This window comes from Nuphar pumila, chromosome 3, assembly GCF_984573655.1.
Source record: "Nuphar pumila chromosome 3, dmNupPumi1.hap1.1, whole genome shotgun sequence".
Lineage (NCBI taxonomy): Eukaryota > Viridiplantae > Streptophyta > Magnoliopsida > Nymphaeales > Nymphaeaceae > Nuphar > Nuphar pumila.
The window spans coordinates 61,865,193-61,875,705 of NC_143251.1; positions in this window are offsets into that span (position 1 = coordinate 61,865,193).

The window sequence follows — 10,513 nt, forward strand, 5'->3', positions numbered from 1 at the left end:
AGAAATGAGAGTGGTCATAAAGGACACCAATCACTTAAAGTTGGATAGATGTATGACATAAAGTGGAGTGAAGGACAAGGTTTTAATGAATCTCGATTGGAGAGAGATATAAAATATATGAGAGAGTCATGGTCACGGATGAAAATGAACTTCGTATAATGTAGAGAGAGAGAGAGATAAAAAGGTGATACAAATCGTACTTATGAGTGGAGTACAAGTTTTTGAAAAGAGAATTTTACAACACTTTTTCGTAAAAGATGTAAAGCATGAAGAGATGATAATAGATTGTTCTTAGGCTATGATATAATAGATGATATAGTAAAAAATTATACGTAAAAACATAGCAACTAGATCTTTAGAAGAAGGTAAAAAGAACAAAAAAAAATAATCATTCGATTTTGACTAAAATTTGAAAAGCAAGATTTCTCATAAACTAATATGTTATCATGTTGAAGGTGAATTAACTTATCGTAAGAGAAGTTTTCACAAAAGGACAAAAATAATAAAGGAGTTATGAGATGAGTGATGTGAACAATGTCATGATAGCTTTTAATATAATTAGTTCTTATGGATATGAGTGAAAGGAGATAGGACAAGGAGTCATTATGGATGTGTACTTGAAAGATGACAAGTTGAAAGACATAAAGAATGTGTCTTATAAGAGTTTAGAGTATACGTGAATATGGAAACCTAGTTTGACTAACAAAAATCGATAAAAAGAAAAAAGCTTTTAAAATAAGATTTTAACAAAACTTATAAGAAGTATTATAATAAGTGTGATTAATTTATAAGTTACTTAGTTTGCATATTCCTAGTTCTCTTCTAATTCGTGTAAAGTCTTCATGTTTCAATGGTTTAGTGAATATGTCTGCTAACTGTTGATTAGTGGGTATGAATTCGAGTTTAATTATGTTGTTTAAGACTTGTTCTCTTAAGAAGTGGTGTCTTATTTGAATGTGCTTAGTTCGTGGGTGTAAAATAGGATTCTTAGATAAGTTTATAGCACTAGTATTATCACAGAAAATAGTTGTATTTTCAAAATTTAAACCAAAATCTTTTAAGGTTTGTTTCATCCAGATAACTTGTGTACAGGCTAGGCTAGCAGTAATGTATTCGGCTTCAGTAGTAGATAAGGATACACAGTTTTGTTTCTTACTGAACCATGATACAAGTGAGTGCCCTAGCATATGACATGTTCTACTTGTGCTTTTTCTGTCAGATTTACTTCCAGCAAAGTCAGCATCGCTGTATGAGATTAAATCAAATGTAGAGGATTTTGAATAGAATAATCCAAAATCAACTATGTCTTTTAAATATCTCATTATTCTTTTTACAGCTTTAAGATGTGATTCTTTTGGATTTGACTGAAATCTAGCACACAAGCAAACACTGAACATAATATCTGGACGGCTAGCAGTTAAATATAGTAGTGATCCTATCATACCTCGGTATACCTTTGTATCCACAGACTTACCATCTTCATCTTTGTCCAAAACAATAGTAGTTCTCATAGGAGTGGTTTTTGAAGCAGTTGAGTTCATGTTGAACCTCTTCAGAAGTTCACGAGCATACTTAGATTGATTGATGAAAACTCCATCCTTGGTTTGCTTAATATGCAGTCCAAGAAAGTAGTTGAGTTCTCCCATCATACTCATTTCGAATTCCTTCTGCATGGACTTAGAAAATTCTTCACAGAGAGTGCTGTTAGTAGATCCAAAGATGATATCGTCTACATATATTTGAACAATTAGGGTATGATTATTCACTATTTTCACAAATAATGTCGAGTCTGCTTTGCCTACAGAAAAATCTGTTTTTAATAGAAAGGTTTTGAGTCTGTCATACCAAGCACGATGTGCTTGTTTTAGGCCATATAAAGCACGTTTTAGTTTGAAAACATGATCTGGATATTGTTCATTTTCAAATCCTGGAGGTTGTTTTACATAAACTTCTTCATTTATAAAACCATTTAAAAAGGCACTTTTAACATCCATTTGATATAATTTGAAATCCATATAGCTTGCATATACTAAAAACATTCTAATAGATTCAAGTCTAGCAACAGGAGCAAATGTTTCATCAAAATCAATACCTTCCTCCTGGTTGTAACCTTGAGCTACTAGTCTGACCTTGTTTCTTATAACATTACCTGTTTCATCTAGCTTGTTTCTGAAGATCCATCTTGTCCCAATGATCGGATGATCCTTTGGTCTTGGTACAAGATTCCAAACTTCATTCCTTTGGAATTGATTCAGTTCTTCAGTCATGGCTAGCATCCAAAACTCATCGATGATGGCTTCATCAATATTCTTTGGTTCAAGTTGAGAAATGAATGCCATATTTGCAATCCGTTCTAGCTGAGCTCTAGTCTGAACCCCCTTTGTCAGTTCTCCCAAAATCTGCTTTTGAGGATGATCTTTGATATCGACAAATGTTCTTTGATGATCATCTTCATTAGACTTAGCTGTGTTATCTAAAAATAAATCTGTACTTTCAACATCATCATCGTTAGTTTGCTTATGAACAGATTGATTAATAGATTCACAGAAACTAACATGCATAGATTCTTCAATAGACTTAGAACTCTTATTGAAAACCCTGTATGCTTTACTATGACTTGAATATCCTAAAAATATGCCTTTAATAGATTTAGCATCAAATTTATCTAGGCTATCTTTTGTGTTTAGGATAAAGCATTTACAACCAAAGACTTTGAAATAGTCTATTCTTGGAGTTCTGTCATAGAATAGTTCATAGGGAGTTTTATTTAATAAGGGTCTAATGAGAACTCTATTTGTTATGTAACATGCAGTATTAACAGCTTCTGCTCAAAAAGATTTAGCAAGATTATTGTGTTGGAGCATAGTGCTAGCAGATTCATGAAGGGTTCTATTCTTTCTTTCTACTACACCATTTTGAGGTGCAGCTCTAGGAAAGGCAAAGTTATGAGAAATACCATGCAAGTTACAAAAATTTTCAAAAAGTTCATTTTCAAATTCTCCTTCATGGTCACTACGGATTTTAACAATAGAACAAGATTTTTCATTTTGTAATTTTTTATATAAAATTTCAAATTGACAAAACGTATCACTTTTGTTTTTCAAAAATATTACCCAAGTAAATCTTGAGTAGTCATCTACAATGACAAAAACGTATTTATTGTGATTATGACTAGCTACTCTAGAAGGACCAAAGAGATCCAGGTGGAGAAGCTCTAGAGGTCTTTTGCTTGAAATGATATTTTTTTATTTAAAAGATGATTTAGACAGTTTTTCTAATTGACATGCATCACAAAAATAATCCTTTTTAAAAGATATCTTGGGTGACCCACGTACTAACTTATCTTTAGCTAATTTAGACATGTACTTAGAATTGACATGACCCATTCTCATGTGCCATAAATGTTGAGAGTCATTATTAGCTATGAGGCAATGTTCTGTGATGTTTTCTAGGTATAGTTCATATATATTATTTTTTCTTATACCTTTTAAAATAATATTTTTGTTGGTGTCTGCTATAAGACAAGCATTATGATTAAAGCTAACATTATAACCTGTATCACACATTTGACTAATACTTAGAAGGTTATGTTTTAAGCATTTAACCAGGAGAACGTCTTTGATAAGAGGTTTATCTATATTTCCAATATTACTAATACCTATTATCAAACCTTTATTGTTATCTCCAAAGGTGACAGTTCCTCCTTCTTTTTTATGAATAACAGCAAAGAGGTCTGAATGTCCAGTCATGTGTTTTGAACATCCACTGTCTAGTATCCATCTGTTCTTCTTGTTTGGAGCCTGCAAAACATTAAGTAAAATTTCTTTTTGGTACCCAGTCGGGTCCCTTTTTGTTAGAATTTGGAACCCATATCCATTTAGATTTGGGTTTGTCTACAGCCTTGGAGGAGTTCAAGAAGTTAAAATTATAATGCTCCTTTTTAGGTTCAGAAGAACTTTTCACAAATGTGGTCTTTTGATTCATACAAGAAGGCTTGTTGAAATGAGAGTAGCCAATACCATTCTTGTAAAAAGACACTTTTTGAGAGGATAGGAGTTTATCCAAGTTCTCTTTTCCTTTAGTAAACTTGAAAACCGTTTTCATAAGGTTCTCAGTTTTACTTTTTAATTCTGAAATTTCTACTTGCAGATTTTTAGTCTTGGAGCTGGTAGAAGAGATTTCAGAAGTAATACAAAGATTTTTCTTTTGTAACTCAGAGTTTTCAATACTGAGTTTTTTATTTTTCAAAATGAGCTCTAAATTCTCAGATTTCAAATGTTTATTTTTTAGAATCGTTTTCCTTGATTCTTCAAAAAGTTCCTGAAAAGCATTTTGAAGTTCTTCAAAGGAGAAATCAAGAGATTCACTTACAGAGCTTTCTGCCATGAAGCACATGTTGGCGATTTCTGCTTCATCATCATTTGACTCTTCACTGGTGGATGGTTCTGAATCATCCCATTGAGCATGCAGAGCCTTTTTCTTGAAGAACCTTTTCTTTGGTTCCTTAGTCTTGGATTTTCTTTTGAGAAGAGGACAGTCACGTCTCAGGTGACCTGGCTTATTACACTGGTAGCACATAGAATCTTTTTTTGGGTCTTTTCTTTCTTTGTGCTTATTTGGAAGCCGGTTTCTTCTTATAAAGCGCTGGAATTTTCTGGTAAGTAGCGCAATCTTAGTTTCTTTTTCTAAGTCATCATCCTCAGAAAGGGCTGGAAAGGCTAGAGTTTTCTTCAAAGGTTGTTCTTCTTCCCTTCTTTCCTTCATATGGACTTCATAGGCCATAAGATTGCCTATTAAATCGTCCAGAGTAAGTTTGGACAAATTTTGAGCTTCTTCAATAGCAGTAGTCTTTTTCTCTCAATCAGTTGTGAGAGATCTCAAGATTTTCTTCACCTTTTCTGTCTGAGAGTGAGTTACACCCAGAGATTTCAGATCGTTGATGATGTTGGTGAATCTGGTGTATATCTCTGTGATGGGTTCATCTTTGTTCATTTTGAACAACTCATATTTTCTGACAAGAGATGAGATTTTGGCTTCTTTCACTTTGTTGGTTCCTTCATGAATGACCTCCAAAGAATGTCAAATATCATATGCAGATTCACATATAGATATTCTATTGAATTCATTATGATCGATAGCACAATATAAGGCATTCATAGCCTTTGTATTTAGGTTTGCCATTTTCTTTTCTTTATCAGACCATAAGTTATAGTCTGCGGAAGGAGATGTGTATGGATGCTCACCAATTTTCCATACAGCAAAATCTATGGATTTGAGAAATATAGTCATTCTGCACTTTCAGTATCCATAGTTGGAGCCGTTGAAGAAAGGAGGACGAGATGCGTGTTGACCTTCAATATCACGAGCATAAGAGGTAGATGCCATATGTGTTGGAAGACTTGTTATGTCGAAACCAGCAAACCTGCTCTGATACCAAATGAAATTCCACTAGAGGGGGGGGGGGTGAATAGTGAAATACGATGCAAATTGATATAATAAAAAATAAAGCAATAAGACACAACACAATAAACACAGGATTTATACTGGTTCGGTCAAAACCCTGACCTACATCTAGTCCCCAAGCAAACCACTTGAGCTTTCCACTATAACATCCGAGTCACCGGATAAATAGTACAACACCCTCTTTCTCAGAGGTCTTCTTCTCTCAACAGAGAAGGGGCACACCCTCTTCCACAGAGGTCTTCTTCTCTCAACAGAGAAGGACGACACCCTCTTACACAGAGGTCTTCTTCTCTCAACAGAGAAGGGCAACACCCTCTTTCTCAGAGGTCTACTTCTTTCAATAAAGAAGAAATACAGTGAATAACAGAAAGTTACAATACTTCCTATAGAACCTTCAGGATGATATGAATGCACGAATGAAGGATTCTCAGAATGTTCTGTTTATCACTAAGAAGATACTCTATGTCAAAGAGTTATTTTTGACTTTTTCTCTTTCTTTTCTCTTTTTTTTTTCTAGGCTCTCTTTCAAATATCGAATATGTATTTTTCTCGTTGTAAGCTCACTTGTCTATTCCGTTCCCTTCTGTCTTGAATAGTTCATTTCAGTGTGTTTTTATAGCTTAAAAAAATAGTCGTTGGCTTTTTGAAATCGTAGCCTTTTTGAGATGTGAAATGTCATGTCATTTCAAAAAACATCTTTAGAGAAATTCGAGAAAGTCTTCTATCCATAAAAGTAAAATATAGGGTACACTAGTCGTTGTAATATTTTAGGTAATATATATTTTATGTAAAAAGTCTATTTCTTACAATAGTACATTGAACGTTGGATTGTAGGTTGTTATGTGGTTTTGTCTTTATCCTAATTAATGATTTGTGGTACATAGGTACTTCTTTACTTTAAATGAGTGTAAGTACAATAAATGCTTTAAGATATTTATTTGTACATAGTTATGTCAAGAGTTTTCTTTATGTTGTGTTTTTCAAAGTCTACAGAGAGAATGAAGACTACAAGTAAGTCGACATTCTTGAGAAGGATATTTAACAAGGATTCTTTACAGAAGGTATTTAATGTTATACAAAGAGAATGATGACTTCAAGTAAGTCGACATTCTATGAGTTTGTAAAAAGGTAACTAGAGTCTTTTCAAAACCAATATTATATTTGTTTTTTTTGTGTAGCCGATTTCATGTTTTATCTTTTTCCTATATTTGAAATCATTTCTTTAAAGAAGATAACTAGAGTCTTTTCAAAACCAATATTATATTTGTTTTCTTTGTGTAGCCGATTTCATGTTTTGTCTTTTTTCTATATTTGAAATTCTTTCTTTAAAGAAGGTAACTAGAGTCTTTTCAAAACCAATATTATATTTGTTTTCTTTGTGTAGCCGATTTCATGTTTTGTCTTTTTCATATATTTGAAATCATTTCTTTTCATGTTGTCTTATATATGATATAAGGTACAATTATTACATTTTGAAATCATGTCAAAATACCTTTTTCATAAAGGGTTGTAAGAAGGTACAATTATTTGTTTTCAAAAAGGAGCTTTTTGAAACTATCGTATACTTTTATGAAATAGCTTTTATGAGTGAGTATGTAATATGCAATATGCATCCTTCTGAAGGTTCTGTTACATATGACTCTAAAGAAAAAAAATCTTCAACTTGTGGAAGCCGATCTCTTTAGATGGTCTTTAGGAGTGTATGGCCCATCAAGCTTTTTCTTCAAAGTAGTATGATTGCATCATAGTTGTACTTGAACAAGAGGTCTCCATCCTTTTTGAGTGAGATATCCTTGCATCAAATACTCGTTAGATATATGGCAAAACATATCCAGTCATTATATAACATTTTTCAAGAAGACATATTATCATATCATATGAAATCAAATAAGACAGTGTATCATATTATGTGACATCAAAACAGAGTTTCTCAACAAATTAGATTGTACTGCAGCTGCTGAGTTTGTTACGGCCTGTATTGACCCTGTGATTTTTTTATCAAGTTTTGAGATGACTCAAATTGGTTTTGATCACATCCTAAACCTTTTGATCCAACAATATTGATTTGGTTCTTGGATTTAAATTTTTTTGATCCATTGCTTTTTCTAAAGCTAATCTTGGGGATCATACCTTTGTAAAGGTGACCTCTCTTGATCCCCCATCTCAATCTAACTAGCCTGGTCAGCTAACTTGGTGAAGCAAGCGCTTAATATCTTTGAGTGCTAAAACTCATTTCAAAGGTTATGCAAAATTTTTTAAGATGAGTGTCAAGGCATGTGGTTTTGTTATGGGATTTGTTGTCTTATTGCACACTGATCTCCGTTTTCTAATGAAATCATGTATACTTTGGTTTTTCTTTGGTTTAAGTCATATAAATGACATACTAGGAAGTGCATTTATGTTGTATCTAAACCCTTCTAGGAATAAATTTGTAATATCATTGAACTTTTTGGATCCGCAGAGTGGACAGCCAAACAATGGCATCACCCTTGATTTGGGAATCCACTAAACATACCTAAATTTTTTGAAAAGTGACAGCAAGCAAACTGTATCCAAGTAACTAGTTTTGGATCTCGGATTACAGTGATAACAATCCGTGAAATGAACTTGCCCCCAAAATTTTCAACCTAGCGACTGCACCTACCTATGGGGCAAAAGAGAAAGGTATTGGATACACACAAATCCAACTTCCTAAAGCTTTGATAGAATAATGGCATGTCAACACTGTGGATATATAGAATATATCACCCAAAAATGCTTCTAAAAAAATTAATAAAGTTTCGAAAATGGATTTTTAAAATGTGGGAGATCGGCCTGTAAATTGATCGTCTTTCCTTCCCAAGTAGGTTATGAATAGAACCTCCACTTTGTTTCTTTGTTCTTTGCATATTCGATGCTCCGGACCTCTTTTCGAACTCTTGGAGTTATGAAACGAGACCTCGGTGGTGTAGTACTCGAGAAAAATGAAAAACCCAAAGAAAGTAGAATACATTAGATAAAACAAACTTGAGACATTAAATAAAAAAAAATAAAAATAAGTGAAATAATGAAAGTGGCAGCTCACCATGGGCTTAGGTAGTCTACCTAGGGGTGAATCCCATAGAGTTTGTGCAAAGCCGAGGCTCTATGGGCCTCATCCAACATGGTGGATCTAATGGGCTAAGGTTATGGATTTAGAACTAAGTTAAGTGGGTTAAGTAGGTTCAGACAGAGTGTAAGCACCTAGGCTAAGTCAAACGTCAATGCAACAAAATTCCTCTAATTTGGTTTTAGATACTCGAATGCCCTGTTTATAGATTTTGGGCAGGCTTAGACGCTTAGAAAGTGAATTTGGTAAGCATAGGTCATGCAAATCTATGATTATGAAAGGTTTGTTGGGTGATTTCCTCCTTCCTCAAACAAAGTAGGTTATGAATAACTTTCGCTGTGTTTAGCATAGCTCTTAAAAATACAACCCATTTTCATGTGAGTTTTGTTTTGTTGGGCATAAAATATATCAAAATTAACAAATTTAATTTCAACTTTTATTTTAGGCTCAAGACCCAAAAACATAAATTTTTAGGTGAAAACAATGCCTTAAGTGAGGTTCTGCTTGACTATTTTAACTATAAATCCCTCCCAGTTGTCATATTTGGGTAAAATTTGTTTCTTTTTAAAGCTAAAAACCCTCCAAATGTTTGACCTTTTTTGGTAGAAATGCTAAAAATGTCAGTTTGTAGGTCAAAACCACGTTGAAAGTCAATTCTGCCCTATTTTAGATATGAAAAAACTTATTTAAATCCAATTTACCCGTAATCCAAATAAATCAAAATTGAGGTGTCTACAAATCTCTTGGATGGTTATGGGGTCGGTGATTTTGGGGTGGGGTCCTTTGAATTATAAAAAAAATAACGAGTCTAGGGCTCTTGGATTGAAAGGGGCTCTCTTACCTCAAGTTCCAATCCCCGTGAGGACACCACCTTCCCAGAGGCAAAGCAGGAGGCTCCGTGGGGGTACTCATGGAGGTTTTGGCAAAGGGATGGAGGTCCCAAACATGATTTGGTTTTTGTAATCAATGAGGAAAAACAATAGGCTTCATTTATTTAAATAATCTATTGTACCGATTCGCGTGCATTACATCATTACATATATTGTTTTTTTTTTTTTTTAAGGAAAAGAAGGAAGTCACATCTTGTTTCTATTGCTTTTCGATGACCACAAATAGTATCATTATTTTTTCAGGAATTAGCTGTGAGGCATTCAGATAAGACCTGGCCTGGAGTTTGATAAAACATGAGATTACATGCATGTAATATTTTAACTAAAAATATGTCAACAAATATGCAAGTCGATCACCATGTCTTAATACAACATTATTTTGTAAAAAGGAGGAGGAAACTAGATAGAAAAAAATTATAGACTTATTCCAAGTAAAATATTCAAAATCTTCAGAAGAGAAGAGAGAATGATCTAAGATTATAAAATATAACTGCAGTAGGTAATTAAGAAGGTTAATGCAATTCGTCTTTTAATTACCTGATATTTCATCAGGTGCAGCCTTTTCTGACATTTTTTTATGGAGACAATACTTTTGATGACAATATTAAAGAAGGACCACCAGTTATAATCTGATGTTAAATTCTGTTAGTTAACCTTATTATTGGTCATTGTCATGGAAAAGTACAGTCTGTATATATGAAGAATTTCGGAGAAGGTGGAACAAATATATCAGGTATAATTAAAAGCGAGTGTTTCATAGGAAATCACCATTGATTTTTACCGGACTCGGAATTAAAAGAAAGGATAATTTCTGTGTCTGTCATTACCAAGCAATTAAGTAGGTGTGGAATTCAAGCGCCAATTTTTCATTTCCATACAGTAGGAGAAATGCACATAGTAATCTTGGAAAATTTGATTTTTATTGGCATTGGAAAGTGTCCTTTCATGCTCCCCAAGATCAACAATTGTTATTCCTGCGTATGTGTTTTATGTATGCACGTCTAGTTGGGGAATTTAAACAATAACGTTGCCATTGATTTTGAAAACAAAAAAAAAAAAATTGTAATGAAAA